Source organism: Chiloscyllium plagiosum, chromosome 27 (assembly GCF_004010195.1).
Source record: "Chiloscyllium plagiosum isolate BGI_BamShark_2017 chromosome 27, ASM401019v2, whole genome shotgun sequence".
Taxonomy (NCBI): domain Eukaryota; kingdom Metazoa; phylum Chordata; class Chondrichthyes; order Orectolobiformes; family Hemiscylliidae; genus Chiloscyllium; species Chiloscyllium plagiosum.
Window position 1 is genome coordinate 46,900,258 of NC_057736.1, and position 17,154 is coordinate 46,917,411.

The 17,154-nt window shown below is 44.5% G+C and overlaps 1 protein-coding gene across 3 annotated transcripts in view; it reads right to left on the minus strand.

Annotated features, from left to right (window-relative positions):
- Nucleotides 1-16,915, minus strand: part of LOC122563449 (regulating synaptic membrane exocytosis protein 3-like) — a 151,900-nt gene extending 134,985 nt beyond the window's left edge. Inside the window, exon 1 of one of the 3 annotated variants that reach the window (XM_043717186.1) lies at nucleotides 16,806-16,915. The gene's annotated coding sequence lies outside the window, so the exon portion shown is untranslated. The other 2 variants (XM_043717187.1, XM_043717185.1) reach the window with 2 other exon arrangements.
- Nucleotides 16,916-17,154: the final 239 nt, after the last annotated feature.

Genomic DNA, 17,154 nt, shown 5'->3' on the forward strand with positions numbered 1-17,154 from the left:
CTGGTAAAGCACAGCCGGTCAGGCAGTATCCGAGGAGCAGGAGAGTCGATGCTTCAGGCGTAAGCTCTTCATCAGGAATTCTTGATAAAGGGTTTATGCCTGAAATGTTGACTCTCCTGCTCCTCAGATGCTGCCTAACCTGCTGTGCTTTTCCAGCAACACACACTCAACTCTACTCTCCAGCATCTGCAGACTTCACTGTCTCCTAGAAAACATCCAGCCAATACAATGGAAGGCCACACTTGCAAAACTGTAGGACAGTGATAGAGAGAGTGCTGAGTGAGCAGCAAGCGTTCAGCAACACAAATGTCAGTTTGAAAAAGTTTCCACTGCCAGCCAATCAGTGACAATGGGGGCACTGAAAATGCCCAGCTTCCTCAACAACTCAAGGGTGATAAGCTGCATTGGACACCATGGGAGTCATACCAATGTCCACAGGATCAGGATGAGGTCAAAGAGAAGAAACTAGCTGGTCTAAGCAACCAGGATACTGCAGAAGAAATTGACTCCTCTTCCAATTCGAAAATGATTGCCCAGTCCAGAATGCTTGAAGAAAGAAAGTGCTTATTGGGCAGTTCACCCCTATCTTCCAATTGGAAATTTAGGAGATGAAATGTTTTTCCTGGTACAATGGGCCAACAACAATATCTATAGAGAACAACATTTTCTGTGAAGGATGTTTGAGAGGTGAAAGATGGGTTAAATGATGGGTTAAGTGGATAAATGATTCCCACATCAGAACCTGCGCCAATTATCCTCCAACAAGGGTTTCACCAAACTTCTACGTTCTGAGAAAACTGTGAAACATCCAGAGCATCCACATTTGTGAAGTCAGACACTTGGGAAGATGGGTTATTGGTAAATGTAATTTAGTTATATGCATGATTGTATAATGGGTTAGCCATGGTGGAATAAGCCGGGGGGGGGGGGGGTAAATGCTGTATTAGAAAAAGTGCTGAATGGGTTAATGTTGGCTCTATTCTTTCTACTGATGTCACACACAACCTGTGGGTGGACACAAGGAGCTCTATTCTAGATTTCAGAGGGATCTGATATATCTGTGCCTGCTTTGTGTGGTCCTAGTAGTTATGGCTGGACAAATGTAGCTGTACCTATTTCCATCATGCATTAAACCTTCTTGTTGTGACAGTGTATTCCCCCATCACTAATCACTAGATAGGACAAGGCAAAGGAGGATTGGTGGCAGTAAACTGCATCCAACGAGCCTTACCCAGTACCAGACACTGGTACAGATGGCAAATATCACAAGGTGCTAGCAGTGGAAAATGTTTTCATCTTCGAGGGCTTCATTTTTAGATCCCATCTTGAACAGCTTTACATGTCTGTGAAATTTACAATGTTACACTGATACAACCTGTGTCTACTTGACATTTCACATTAAACTGTCACCTCATCCCAATGGTTACAAGCCATTTTTTTACCTTAAGACATGATGTGAAAACTGTTCCAGGGCTCAGAATGATTCACAACTATCATTATCTGACATCTCACAGTAGATGCTTTGACTTATTTTGCTATTTTCTATCTAAACACTTGCATGTAAAGCAAGTGATGCATTGCTTTCTGCACATTGGGTTTGGCTGCTCTTCTTTTGTGTCCTCTGGAATATTTACATCCTGTGCTCTAGCTTTGATTTGGCCTTTCTGCAAATTGTTCTTCTAGTCAGTGACTTGTGTTTGGAAGACCTGACCTGCCTCTCAGAATAGTGTAGAAGTCTCAATATTCTTCAGCTGATAGTGAACTAACTCAGTGCTTCACCACCTGTCAATAGTTATCTTATGATTGAGCTCCTCTGCTCTCGCCCAGTGGGAGATAATTCTAACGATCCTCACTCTGATGAGATCATCCTTCAAACTCACAAGATTCAGCTAGATGCCTCGGTGTAGTCACATCCTGATCAATATTCTCCTCCTTTTCAGGACCTCTGGTTTTAAATAATAAATTACATTCTTAGAGGACTCAATGTGGGTCTTTAAAGCTCCAGAATTTCCCATGTCTTGTTTTTCCTTCTCGGTGAAGTCAAAGGTTCAATATATCTTATAGCACCCCATCTCCCTCCCCAATAATCAATATATTCTATAGCACCCCTTCCCCATCCCCAATAATCAATATATCCTGTAGCACCCTATCCCCATCCCCATCAATCAATATATCCTGTAGCACCCCATCCCCAATAATCAATATATCCTGTAGCACTCCACCCATCAATCAATATATCCTGTAGCACCCTATCCCCATCCCCGATAATCAATATATCCTGTAGCACCCTATCCCCATCCCCGATAATCAATATATCCTGTAGCACCCTATCCCCATCCCCGATAATCAATATATCCTGTAGCACCCTATCCCCATCCCCGATAATCAATATATCCTGTAGCACCCTATCCCCATCCCCGATAATCAATATATCCTGTAGCACTCCATCCCCATCACCGATAATCAAGTCACTTCAGTTCTTAAAATAAAAAACAGAAAGTGCTGCTGTAAACATTCAGCAGATCTGGCAGAAAGTGTAGTGAGACAAACAGAGCTTTGAGTCAAATATGAAGGAGAGTTAGATCGGACTCAAATTGTTGACTCTGTCTCTCTTTTCAAAAATCTTGTTCCAGTTCTCCAGCACTTTCTACTTTTATTGCAGGTTTCCAGCTTCTAAAATATTTTGTTTTAATTGTGCCTTTTATTTGTTCAATACTGAGACAGTCTCATAATTCTGGAAGGAACACCAATTTCCCACTCCAGTCTGCCTTCACCTCGATAGCAGCAGGTACTGGAACTTCTAACACTATAATGACTCAACCAACTGTCGAGATCCTGTGCAGAGATACACACTTCAGTTAGAATTATTCTCTGCTTGTTTTTTTTTCCACATTTAGTTCTCTTAGAGCTATCAAAATCCATGCAAAGCCAGTTTTACTCTCCTGATGACATGTTCCATTTTGGTGGGAGAAATAACAATGGCCTTTATTTGCACATAATGATGTCAGAGGTCATAGAATCCTTACAGTGCAGATAGAAGCCATACCACCCAGCAAGTCTGCACTGACCCTCTGAAGAACATCCCACCTGGACCCATCCTCTACCCTATCCCCATCACCCCGCATTTCCCCTGGCTAATCCACCTAGCCTGCACATCCCTGTACACCATGGGTAATTTAGCATGGCCGATCCACCTAACCTACACATCTTTGGACTGTATGAAGAAACTGGAGCACCCAGAGGAAACCCATGCAAAGTCCACATATACAGTCACCCAAGTCTAGAATCGAACCTAGGTACTGGTGTTATGAGATAGTGGTGCGAACCAGTGTCATCATACCTCATGTGAGTATACATTTATTGAAACCCTATTAACTCTTTTCATTTGCTTTTGCCCGAAATGTTGATTTTCCTGCTCCTCGGATGCTGCCTGACCTGCTGTGCTTTTCCAGCACTACTCGAATCTTGACTCTGATCTCCAGCATCTGCAGTCCTCACGTTCACCTCTTTTTATTCATCGTTCAGTGTGTCTGAACAAATATTGACATTAACTGAAGCTTTTGGGGGGGGGGGGGTGTGGGGGGGGGTGTGAAAATCTTATGGTGCAGTGGTAAAGTCCCTACTTTTGAGCCAGGAGGCCTGGGTTCAAGTCCCACCTACCCCAGCTATAATAACATCTCTGCACTGGTTGATTAGGAAAATTTTTATAACTGAAGCTTTGTGTGCTGTGGGATGGAGCTAATTTAGACTGATGGATAAACAAGGTAGAATTCTTTGGAGGATGGGTTTGGAGATTATCATTGGCAGGGGCTTAAATAATTAGCCCCTGTGTCACTGTGTCCCTGATATTTACATTGTTTAGTTTTGCATTCACCTGTAGCTCCATCCTGCACTTGAACACAGGAACCTTTATTTGATGGATAAAGTATCCAAATTTGAGAAGATCCACAAAGTTTGTTGTCAGGAATGATACATTTAAGCAGAGAAACAGGGATGGCTGACAGAACATTTAATTCCAGTGTTGAGAATTACAAATGGGCTGAGATGAAGTAGGTAGGAAGAACAGAGGACAACAACCAGTGGGCATAGGTTTGAAGCCAGTGACGGAAGAATTGGAAGGAAAGTGAGGAGTCATGTTTTCACCGAGAAGATGGCGGAAATCTGGATTTAACCTGGAATTTGGATTGAGGCTGAAGTTCTTTTTATCAATTGGCAAAGATATGCTGTGCCAAATGGTCATCTTTTGTGTAGTAATTCTTCCTAAATTTTTAACCTACTTTAGAAATGGAACAAACAGCTACCCCTCAATATGTACCTGTTGCCCTTTCCATTTAGTTAGAGCTCCCCTCCCTCAGTGAGAACAGATTCAATGCCTGGGATGTTCTGAGGACTGGCCATGGAATGCCACTCGCTCATAGCTTCTGTCTGTTAGGACAGAGTACCACATATCCAGCAGGAAATCCCTGTCCCAGCTCCTTCAGATATACACAATGTCCCTGAGATAGACACAGCTTCACTGTAGTGTTGGATAGTCAAGGGAAATCAAACCATGCCCCTTCTTGCAGCTGTCACTGAGCTGTATTTTGAGAACTAAGCAGCACAGCCATTCACTTTGACAGTCCCTGTCGAAGACTAAGTGAGGAGTTAGGCTGGCTGCTGTAAGGGGTTCGCTGACCAGGTAGCTAGAGTGTCAGGCTGCCAAGTAAGGCAGGGTGTCAGACAGGTATGTTGCTAGTTTAGTAATGGACTGCTTTGAGTAACAGACAAAGGAAATGTTAGAGAAACTCAGGAGGTCTGGCAGCATCTGTGGCCAGTGAAAAAGAATAAAGGTTTCAAGTCCAGTCTGAGTCATTTTGAAGAGCAAGCTTTATTCTATATCTAATTCTGTGCTGTCCCTGTCCTGGGAATGTTTGATTGTGACAGTGTAGAGGGAGCTCTACCCTGTTACTAACCCCGTGTTGTCCCTGTCCTGGGAATGATTGATGGGGGTCATCTCCAGTGATATTACAATTCCGACACCATGTCCTCCATAAATCATATATTTATGTCTACATTATAATGACGGTTTCCGGTGGATCACACGTGCATGGTCAAGAAGCAACAGTCCTCAACAAATTGGGAGAGGTGATAATATTTACATTTTAGGAAAGGAAGTGATGTCTTGGAGCAAATAGAGAATTTACAAGCAGTTCATTGGCAGAGCGGAGTTGCAAAATACGGAGGTGCAGGCATCTGTCGATAATACTTTGAGATTTTAACTTGATCACAAGATGAGCATGTGCAGAAATATGGCAACAAGGCAGACGATCAGCCAGTATCTAGAATGATGGAGCGGACCTGAGGGACTGAATGGCCTACTACTGACCTTGAATACTCCCTGTCTTTCCCATGGGGAGGGAGGGACAGGCAAGCAAATATTATACATTGTTTCAGCGTTGGAAAGGAGCTCTTTAGCAGGTTATAAGTTTATTTTCTTCTTTCAGGATATCTCAAAGCATTTCATAGATAACGACATACTTCCAAGTTGTATTCATTGTTGTTATGTAAAAAATGTGGCATCCAATTAAAGTCACAGAGATTTACAGCATGGAAATAGACTCTTTGGTCCAACTCGTCCATGCTGACCAGATATTCTAACCTAATCTAGTCCCATTTGCTAGCATTTGGCTCATGTCCCTCTTAACCCTTCCTATTCATATACCCATCTATATGAAATGGGTATTTTAAATGTTGTAATTGTAGCAGCCTCTACTTCTTCCTCTGGCAGCTCATTCCACACACACACCACCCTTAGATCCCTTTCAAATTTTTCCCCTCTCACATTAAGCCTATGCCCTCTAGTATTGGATTCCCCACCTTGTGGAAAAGACCTTGTCTGTTCATCCTATCCATGCCCCTCATGATTTTATAAACCTTGATAAGGTCACCCCTCAGCCTCCGATGCTCCAGAGAAAAATAGCTCCCAGTCTATTCAGCCTCTCCCTATAGCTCAAACTCAGGCAACATCCTTGTAAATCTTTTCTGAACCTTGTCAAGTTTCACAGCATCCTCCCTGTAGCAGTGAGACCAGAAATATATGCAGTACCCCGAACGCGGCCTTTACCAATGTCCAATGCAGCTGCCAATGCACCTCCCAAGTCCTATACTCAATACATTAACCAATAAAGGCAAGAGTATCCCACAGCCAGAGTGGGGAGTTTTCTGCAGCTTTCACAACAAGTAAAACTAGGTCAGGGGACAAAGAGACTCCTCAAAGGAAGTTAAAAGCTTCAGGTCTGGCAGAGGAGCAATGCAAAGGCCTGATAGCTTTCTGCTCCCCAGATTTCCCTCTTCCCTCCTATTAAACCTTCTCACTGTCTACACAGCCAACATCAAGCATGCTTTTGGCAGCTCCTGTCCCAGTCATACCCATCAACCTATAGTCAGTTTTAGAACGGCAATGGCAGATAAGAGCCAGGAGTTCAAGCCAGTCAGCTCACTCCCTCACTGGTCCCAAGATTGCTGTGGTTGAAACACCGTTGTAAAACACCAAAGTTGTGCGGCTGTAGTTAATTAAAAGCAAAAGATGTATTTAGTGGCAGAATAATTTGTAAAAAGAAAGGACTAAAGTGGGTCTCTTGCCCAGCACACATAGAAACCTTCCAGCTACAGCAGGTTACATGAACATTTGGAATCGTAACAGACCCTTCTTTGCCTCAAATACACAGGAAATGTAAAAAGTCAAATGTTTACACATGGTAAGGAAGACACCGTACGCAATCAAATTGATTTTGACACTGCCTTCATATTTCAGTGTAAAATCACGAATGAAAACAGGTAGTTCTGTTTTGTGTATCTACTCCATTAGGGAGCTTAGTGAGGTCAGAGTACACTCCTGATGCCAGGAGGCAAACATCTTTTTGGTATCCAGACCTTGGCTCAATTAGGAGTTGTGTTGTCTCACAGTCTGAGGTTGAGGCTTCAAGTTCTCATCCAGATCTGTCCATCTAAACTGACATTGCTGTAGAACACAATGAATTCTCCCTGGTCGCAGGGGCTCCTTCTTAAATGATTTTCTTCAACCAAGACTCAATCTGCTTGTCCTTACGATTTAAATGTCTATGTAAATATTCATGGCACTAATTTAAAAAAGGTTTTACTGCTTGTGAAATGGCTGCCATCTAGTAATGGGCACTGCATTCCAAAGCCTTTAGTGCAAAGTGACTGTTGTCCTCCTATGGTCCCGGGGTGAAACCTGCAGCCTCAGGAACACACTTCAGGAAATGTGCTTTTCTGCTGCCTCTTATCACAACAAATCTTCACCAAATGGTATTGAACAAACCCAAATACGAGGGGAGGAAAATTCTGCCATGGTGGGGAGCTTTAGGAAGCATCAACCAAAGTTGCCTCTTTTTCCCAAGCTATGCTACACTTAGCGCTCATCGTTTCTCTAATTACTCAGAGACAGCATCCCAAAATATTAGTGTCTGAACAAAATCTAATTTACATCTTAACAAATTAACACCACCTCTTTCATCATCGCCCAAGGGAATTGGTTCAACACATTAACCCCTCGCTTACTGGCTCAATACTCAAGGTTTTCCTGAGTGCCTCACTGGGGCCTCACTGGGGCCAAAGAGGTATCCTAGATCCTAGGAGGACCCTCCTGATTAGTTGTCACTGACCCTGCAGTGCTATGAAGGCTAGCAATGGGCTCCTGATTATCCTGGACAATCAGCGAGTCTGTAGCTCTCGCTCCACTGGGAGTGCAAGGAAATACTGAGGGGGACAAAGTGCTGCAACCTGGAAGTACTCTCACTGACCTCCATGTTGGGTGTCAAGTAATTGGCATTTCATGGCTGCCTTAGCCTGGAGGGGAAATTTCCTTTGCTGTATTTGCCTGAGCCACTGTTACAACCTTCAGCCTTCCCTTAAGTCTGTGAGGAATGTCTTTGATGACCACTGCAGACCCCTTCTCCCTACTAAGACCACCCTAGTCATGCTTCAGGGAGGGCATTCAATTGAGCTGACAACCTCTTCATGGTGAGGGGTGAGAGATCATTGTTCCTAGAAAAGTAGCAGAGACGCTACCAAATAGTGTCCAGTTAGTGCCTTCAGTATACAACTTGGCTGCTGGCCTGCATGGACCTAGCTTCCATATGTTGCTGGGTAACTTTCCTGGACAGTGGGATTACTCCAAGGAACCATGTGAAGCAGCTCTCCATTATTGTCCTGGCACTCAGCCTACCACCACTAGGCTAGGACGATTCCTCCTTATGTTCTTGCAGTTGGTTCTGAATTTACTCCCTATTCATGCAACCACCTGGCTATGATGAGGTAGCATTGTCATTGCTTGTCATGTGCCTGTCGAATCGCAGCAATGCTAATCATATCATAGCACTGAAACGTGGGGAATTTAATAATCATTACTCTGATCCAATCCTTCTACCCCTGCAAGTCTCACCGTAACTTCTCACCAACTGTCGTCTTCGTCTTGCACTGTGGTAAGATGTATTCCAACCATATTCTCAGTGTAATCCCAGTCTGATTTATCCAATAGCAGGATAACCTCACCTATTTTGGCAGAATCTTTACTTTCCAATCCATCTTAACATTTGATCTGCTTCCCTCACTGCTGCTCATTATTGTGGCCCAATCAGTTTATTGCCAATCCCATCCACAGATCTCTCACAATCTTTTTCTGGATTCATTTCTGTCCCCATGTTTTGCACACTGTATTTCTCTAAATTAAATCTCAGCTGCCTCCTGTCTGCCCAATCCATCAATATTCCTGCTTGTATTATTTTTAATACCAGAGGAACTTTATCAGAGGTCTTTCTGAAATCTAAGTACCACATACTCACTGCCTCAACCCTATCAAATACCATTGTTGCACCCTCAAGGAAAATCAGCACATTTGATTGGCATAAGCTTCCTTCAGGAATCTACACTGACAATATTTTATGAGTTTAGTTGTATCGGATACTCTATGATAGATGTGGTGCCATATCTTTACTTGCGAAAGTCGTCAATCTCAACAATCCTGGGCCAATTTTGTTAGCGGAGAAAGTGAGGACTGCAGAAGCTGGAGATCAGAGCTGAAAATGTGTTGCTGGAAAAGCGCAGCAGGTCAGGCAGCATCCAAGGAGCAGGAGAATCGACGTTTCGGGCATAAGCCCTTCTTCAGGCTCATGCCCGAAACGTCGATTCTCCTGCTCCTTGGATGCTGCCTGACCTGCTCCAATTTTGTTAGCTCCAACAAATAGGGGTAAGATCTGCCCTTCAGAATCTGAAGTTAGATCCCAATTTTTGGTCCCAGATTGGATAGAAATCCCAGCTTCACAATCCTGACCTTTATAAATAGCCTCCTCTTGTTTCTGATTTTCTGTCTGAGATGGGGTAACTGGATTGGGAACCAGGGCGGGAAACCCTGGAAGAGCCTAACAGGATGCTGGAAGCTAGAGAAAACCTGCCTCAGGTTCTAGCAACATTGCCAATTTTTTTGTTGATAAGTGAAATCATAAAACATACCTCCTGCTCTCTCTAACCATCACCTACTCCCCATGTTCCATCCAAGTGAACGTCTGCCTCACTTCCCATCACCATAACTCTAATGGCTCCACTGCCACCTTATGTCCATGCCCCTGCCGCTCATACTCCTGGCTATCCTATAACCCTAATAATTTCCATGGCCTTCATATAATTCTATGTGAACTTATACTCTTACCAATGACCCTTTCCCTTTCCTCCACATACCAAATAACTGACTGTCGAACAGGCATAAATCTCAGAAAGCATGCTGCCTATGTTTATTGATGTCATTACTGGAAGAAAATTCTCTGTGATAACAAAGCAAATTCAATACATTCAAATTCCTTCAAATAATCCCTGTGCAGACAAACATTTCACTTAATTGCTAAATCACTTGCAAACACAAGTGTCCATTCAATAAGCAATTAAAGCTGTTCATCAAAATGCTCACTTCTTAGACACCCTAATCTACAAATAATTGCTTAGGAAATAGGGTAGCACACCAACCCTATAATTGTTTCAGATAACCAGGCACCCTCAAATACCTAGTAGCTTTTTCTTCGAACTGTTTTAGTTCCTTGACAATGTTGCCAGTCCCAATGGAGTTTGCACTTCTCATGCCAAACATGTCTTTTCACAAACTGCAAAGGTGCCTTACCTTCACAGAATATGTCACAGGAGTAAATTGAAAGGGATACCTTGCCTCACAATTCACACTTCCCTCACTGCTGGTCACAACCCACACATTCCCATGACACACCCATGACAACCCAGGCAACCTAATGCCATCTACCCATTGCTCATGACCTTTCACACCTATTTCCACCCACTATCCTTTCACTCCTCACCTACTGTGCAAGTACTCGTGCATGTAAGAGAAAAACTATGACTTAAAGCACTATTGAGAAAAGCACTCTCTCAAAAACATTGACCCTCTTGACAGTTCTCACAAACTGGACAGTTCCAAGGGCTTTATGTTTCTTTTGTGCAGTTATTTCCAGTTAACAAACCCAAAAGATAACTGAACCCCATTAAATGATCCTTGATTCCCCTCCCTGAAGAATACCTGATGTCCCAAGCCCCACATTCCCACAGGCTTCCTGGCTCCCATGTGTGAACCACAGTCTATCAGCTGCCCCACCCATGAATTGAGAAATGCCACATTCAGAGGGTGGTGGCGAGGTGAAATTGGGATTTCTAACAATTCTCCTAGCATTTTTGCCATGGTGGAGAGGTGCTCTGTGCAGGTCTTGAACTCACAAATATTGAACTCCAAGATAATTCCTCGACATTGCATTATAAAACATGATCAGTGCAACCCTCGTGAAATCTTTCTTCTACTTCTCCATGGCTACAGTACAACTCACATTTATTTACCACCTCAACTCAGACAGCGAATCTCAACATTAAACCCTTTTCCGTTAATGGTTGAGATTGCTTCTTTATTAAATAAAGAAGCCTATTAGAATAGTGTGTTGGATAAATGGACTGTAAAAGCTTCTAAAGTTACATAAAAAGGAAATGTTTGGCTAAGAAAAATGTAGGTTCACTCCAGGTCAGAGCCAAGGGAATTTATAATGGGGAATAGAGAAATCGCAGAGAAGTTGAATGATTACTGCGCGTCTGTTTTCACTGAGGAAGATGCAGGAAATTTTCCAGATTCAAATGCCTCGGGAGAATAAGGAGTTGAGGGAAATTAACATTAGTAATAAGGTTATTTTGGAGTCATTAAGGGGGCTGGAAAATGGATAAATCCCCAGTATCTGATCATTTAAATCCCAGTGTGTTTGAAGAGCCGGCTATGGAGATAATGGGTGCTTTGGTGATTGTCTTCCAAGTTTCTATTCATTTCTGGATTGGCTCATTCAGACTGGAAGATAGCAAACACTATTTCATAAGGGAAGAAGAGGGAAAACAAAGTACAGGATTGGGGGAAATGTTAGAATCAAGTGTAAAGGATATGATCAATGGACCACAGGATAATAATGATAATAGTCAGCATAGATGTTGTAAATGGGAAATCATGTCTGATGAGACTGATGGAATATTTTGAGAAAGTTACTGACAGAATTCATAAAGGTGAGTCAGTGGATGTAGCTTATATTGTTAGAAGCTTTTGATAAAGTCTCCCACACGAGGCTGCTTATCCACTATCTTTTCAAAAGCATTATAAAATGTCAATGCAGTTGAATTAGTCTTGTTGTTTCGAGCACACAAATCGTTTTGCCACACCACCAAGATCGTAAAATGTGGGTGGGTGTGATGAATGTAAACTTGCACCTTCCTGCCCTGGGACATAGAAGAGTGACAACTGAAAGCAAGATGACTGAAGCTCCAGTGACAGACTAAGAATAGTGTTCAAACCTAACCTGTCTGAGCCAGCAAGCCAACTCATGGATACCTCCTCTGACTGCCTGCTTGACCATGACCTCACCTCCCATCACCAAACCATCATCTCCGAGACCATCCACAACCTCATTACCTCAGTGAATCTCCCATCCACAGCCTCCAAGTTCATTGTCCAGGAACTCTGCACCACCCGGTTCTACCCCTTACCCAAATCCACAAACCTGACTGCCCCGGTCGTCCCATTATTTCCACCTGCTCCTGTCACACCGAACTTATCTTCTCATATCTTGACACTGTCCTCTCCCCCTTGGTTTGGGCACTCCCCACAATCATTCAGGACACCACCCACGCCCTCCACCTGTTCCATGACTTTTGTTTCCCAAGTCCCCATCTTCTCCATGGACATCCAGTCCCTCTACACCTCCATCTGCCATGACCAAGACCTCTAAGCCCTCCGTTTCTTCCTCTCCAGCTGACCCACCCAATACCCATCCACCGACACACTCATCTGTTTGGTGGAACTGGTCTTCACCCTCAACAACTTTTCCTTTGAATCCTCCCACTTCTTTCAGAACAAAGGGGTAGCCATTGGCACCCCCGCATGGGCCCCAGCTATGCCTGCCTCTTCATCAGATACGTGGAAAATGTCAATCTTCCAGTTACACTCTCACCATCCTCCATTTTTTCCTCTGCTACATTGATGACTGTATCTGCGCCACCTCGTGCTCCCATGAGGAGGTTGAACACTTCATCAACTTCACGAGCACCTTCCATCGTGTTCACCTGGACAATCTCGGACACCTCCCTCTCCTTCCTGCCTCTCCTTCTCCATCTTTGGCGACCGATGCAACAAAGACATCTACTTCAAACCTACTGACTCCCACAGCCACCTGGACTACACCTCTTCCCACCCCCACTCCTGTAAAAATGTGATCCCTTACACCTAATTTCTCCGTCTCTGCTGTATCTGCTCCCGGGAGGAGCAATTCCACTCCAAGACATCCCAGGTGGCCTCCTATTTCAACAATCGCAATGTCCCCTCCCTAATGATCAACAACGCCCTCCAGCACATCTCCTCCACTTCCCACACCTCAACCCTTGAACCCACTCCTTCAACCGCAAGGACAGGAACCCCCTTGGTCCTCACCTGCCACCCCACCAACCTCCAGAGACAGCACATCATCCTTCACCATTTTTGACACCTACAATCAGACTGCACCACCTGAGATATATTTCCCTCCCCACCACACCATCATTTTGCAGTGACCATTCCCTCCGCAACTTTGTCAGATCTATGCTTCCCACTCCCCCCCCACCTACCAGCCAACTCAACCGCCGGCACCTTCCCTTGCTGCCAGAAGAGGTGTAAACCCCCCCCTCACCTCCGTCCAAGGCCCCAGAGGATCCTGTCACATCCGGCAGAGTTCTTCATGCACATCCACCCACTTCATTTACTGTGTCCGATCTCTTGATGTGGTCTTCTCTATATTGGGGTTACAGAACACCACCTCACGGAACGTTTCAGGGAACATCTCTGGGACATGCGCGCGAAGCAACCCCACCGCCCTGTGGCTGACCACTTCAACTCCGCCAAGGACATGCAAGCCCCGGGCCTCCTCCATCACCAAATCCAAGCCACCCGATGCCTGGAGGAAGAACACCTCATTATTTACTTTGGGACCCTCCAAACACACGGCAGCAATGTCGACTTCACCGGTTTCCTTTTCTCCCCTCTCCCCACCTTATCCCAGATAAAATCCTCCAACTCGGCACCGCCCTCTTGAACTGTCCTACCTGTCCAACTTCCTTCCCCGCTCCACCCTTCCCTCCAAACCTATACTATCACCCCCCCCCCCCACCTTCATCTACCTGTCGCATTCCTAGCTAGCTTCCCCCACCCCAGCCCCTTTCCCTCCCACATTCCTGACGAAGGGCTTATGCCTGAAACGTCAATTCTCCTGATCCTTGGATGCTGCCTGACCTGCTGTGCTTTTCCAGCAACACACTTTTTGACTCTGTTTCTCCAGCATCTGCAGTCCTTACTTTCTCTGAGCCAGGAAGCAGTACACCCATACCTCTCGAATTTCTAGCTCTTTTTTAACTGTGATGGTTATTTAGAAAAGCCTACAGCTCTCTCCTTAATTTTCTAAGTCAATGTGGTGAAGTAGTGTGGCACTCAGCCAGCCAGACCAAAGGGGATGAGATGCCTTTCCCTCGGCTGCCGGGAGAACAGCTCAGAGGTGCCCAAGGTTTATTTAGCATCATCAGCTATGTGGCTGTTTCTCAGAAGCGACCATGTCTGACATTTAAATTCCTCACTGGGGAGATTGCAGGATCATCCGTCTTTCAGATGGGATCTTAAACTGACGTCTGTCTGCTCTCTCAGATGGAATGTAACAGTTGACCCAGCACTGTATCACTGGATCAGGCAAGTTGTGCCTGGTGTCCTGTCCAATGTTTACCTCGTAATATCACAAAACAAATGACAGAAAAGGCAAGGAAGATGGGCAGCACGGTGGTTAGCATTGCTGCCTCACAGCATCAGGGAAACAGGTTTGACACCACCCTTGGTGACTGTCTGTGCGGAGTTTGCACATTGTTTGCATGTGTTTCCTTTGGATGCTCCAGTTTCCTCCCACAGTCCAAACGTGTACAGATTAGGGTGGATTGGCCATGCTAAATTATCCATAGAGCATCAGAGGAGCAGGAAAATCGACATTTCGGGCAGGAGCCCTTCATCAGGAATGGTGAAGGGCTTCATCCTGACGAAGGGCTCCAGTCCGAAACGTTGATTTTCCTGCTCCTCAGATGCTGCCTGTCCTGCTGTGCTTTTCCAGCATCACTCTAACCTTGACTCTGATCTCCAGCATCCAGGGGCATGCAGGTTAGGTGGATTCGCATTTCAGGTGGGAAATGTAAGGTTACAGGGTGGGATGTTTTTCGGAGGGGCAGTGTGGACACGGCGGGCTGAATGTCTGCTTCCACACTGTACGGAATCAATGATTCTAAGTGTCAGATTGGACTCAAAATATTAACTGTTTTTCTCTCTCCACTGATGCTGCCAAACTTGCTGCATTTCTCTAGTGTTTTCTGTTTTTATTTCAGCTTTCCAGCAATTGCAGTATGTTTTTATTGCAAAAGAAAGTGATGATTTGATCATTATCATATTGCTGTTTGTGGGAGCTTGCTGTGTAATAACTGGCTGACACATTTTCCATTATACTACAGTGACTACACTTTAACCGTACTTGATTCTCTGTAAAGCATTCTGAATGGCCTGTGGTCATCAAAGGAGTTGCATAAATGCAGGTCTTCCTTTGTCAATGACCACAGCAATCTTGTGTTCTATACGCCCCAGAACTCTCGACCAGCAGACCCTGATTTGGGATTTTATAAATGAGACAGGAGAACAGCTATCCCAAGCCTCCGGACCCAAACAAAACAATGTACAGTAGCAAGTTAAAAAGAGAGGTGACCAGGTGTGAGATGCTGAGGTTAGAGGACCAGAGCTGAGAGAGGCTGCACTAGATGTGCTGAATGCATTCATAGAGGGCTACAGGTGGCCTTAGCATTTCCAGGTTAGGAAAACAGCTCCTTAACCTGACATCATGCTCCCAATCACCAGCCATTGAATGTACAGATGCAGTGATTGGTCAGAATCAGACTAGGCTTGATGCACCCCGTAGTTAAGTAGCTTGCCAGTAGTCACTGCCCAGACTCTCATGCTAAAGTGATGGGGTACAAGGCTCCTGCAGTATTCTCACAAACCAGGGAGAACGTTGCTGGGCAGGAAGTGACTCAGTGGGAACAAATGGCCTCGGAATTCCTGAATTGCTACAACAGCTTACTGGCATTCCCATGAAATAAACTCTTCGTAAACTGTGACAAATCCCAGCTGCAAATTCTTTTTAGGCAGAATTGTACATTATACATTCCACCAGTTCAACAGTGCGCTCCACAGCCACCCTGTCATACTGGTACACATTGGCACCACTGTCAACTACGGTTCCAGTTATACCCATCCTCAGTCTACTTTTTTTTTAAAGTTGCAGTAAGTCACTGAACGAGTATCTCAAACCAAGCAGCCATGAGCACTTATACACCAGTAATTACAGTACTCGTTGTTTAGAAAACTTACAGCCCAAATACAATGAAAACAGCAATCAGCCCCAAGATGTATCTTATAAATAAATATGCAGGCACACACAGAGTGCGAGAGTAATTGTACAAAACACACTGGGAATATCACACATATTGACTGCTATGTGTCAAGTCACACATACAAACATGATTCAGATCGAGACTGATTACACAGTCTAACTGTCCAAATGAAACCTTTAAAGGGTTAACCTGGCAAACTTGAGACTTGGATTAACACACAAGATGCTAATGAGCGCTCTCGATGCAAAGGCTGGAAATCGAGCAGATTTCCACCGAGTTACAAATCACAACGGGTTGACAAATAATTGTGCCTTTTGATCAATTTGCTAAGATTGCAGGGGCCAGCAGCCTCAGAAAGCAGCAACTGTTCAAGGAATGGGCTGAGAGGTACAGGTCAGACAAATGGAAGATCACCCCACCCCCCGCCAGCCTCAACACCCCAAATCTGCTGTGGACAAGTCCCAACAATGCCAATTAGCTGTGATTTCAGATTAAATTTCAATCAAGCAGCAACACATAGAGCAATGCTAATTCTGTCCTAATCCAGCAATTCTAATTTAAGACCGATTGTGAAAAACTAAGAACACACTCACCGATGGAAAATTGCCTTTCCTGTTTGCCGGCACAAAGATTAGATTTCACGTGTATAAGTACCTTTTACTCTTGGCCATTCTGGTCGACCGAGAGGGCAGAAATGAAAGCATCGTTCATTCCTCCGGCTTTTCGCGATCTGAGCGGAGAAGCTCGCAGCTAAAAGCGACCCTAACGTCACCATGGTAACCTACCTGACCCACTTATCCAAACTGTCAGCCGCACTAGAACCTCAAACATTCAGGACTGCACAACATAGCTGGTTTAAAAATACACCCCAAGGCGAGCAATGCAAAGACGCACACAGCAGCCTCAGCAGTGAGCAGGCGGGCCAGTAACACCAGCAATCATTAACATGCAGGGGGGTGCTCAAGAAACAGGAACGGGCTAAAAATGTCTCTCTAATTGCTTCTCTATTTATTGCTACGAATAAATTAACCACTGTTTCCCCCCACCACCCTTAACTGTTTTTTTTAGATTGGTCTAGAATGAGGAATAATTATATAGCCCAAAGAATTAATGATCAGTTTGAGCCATACTGCC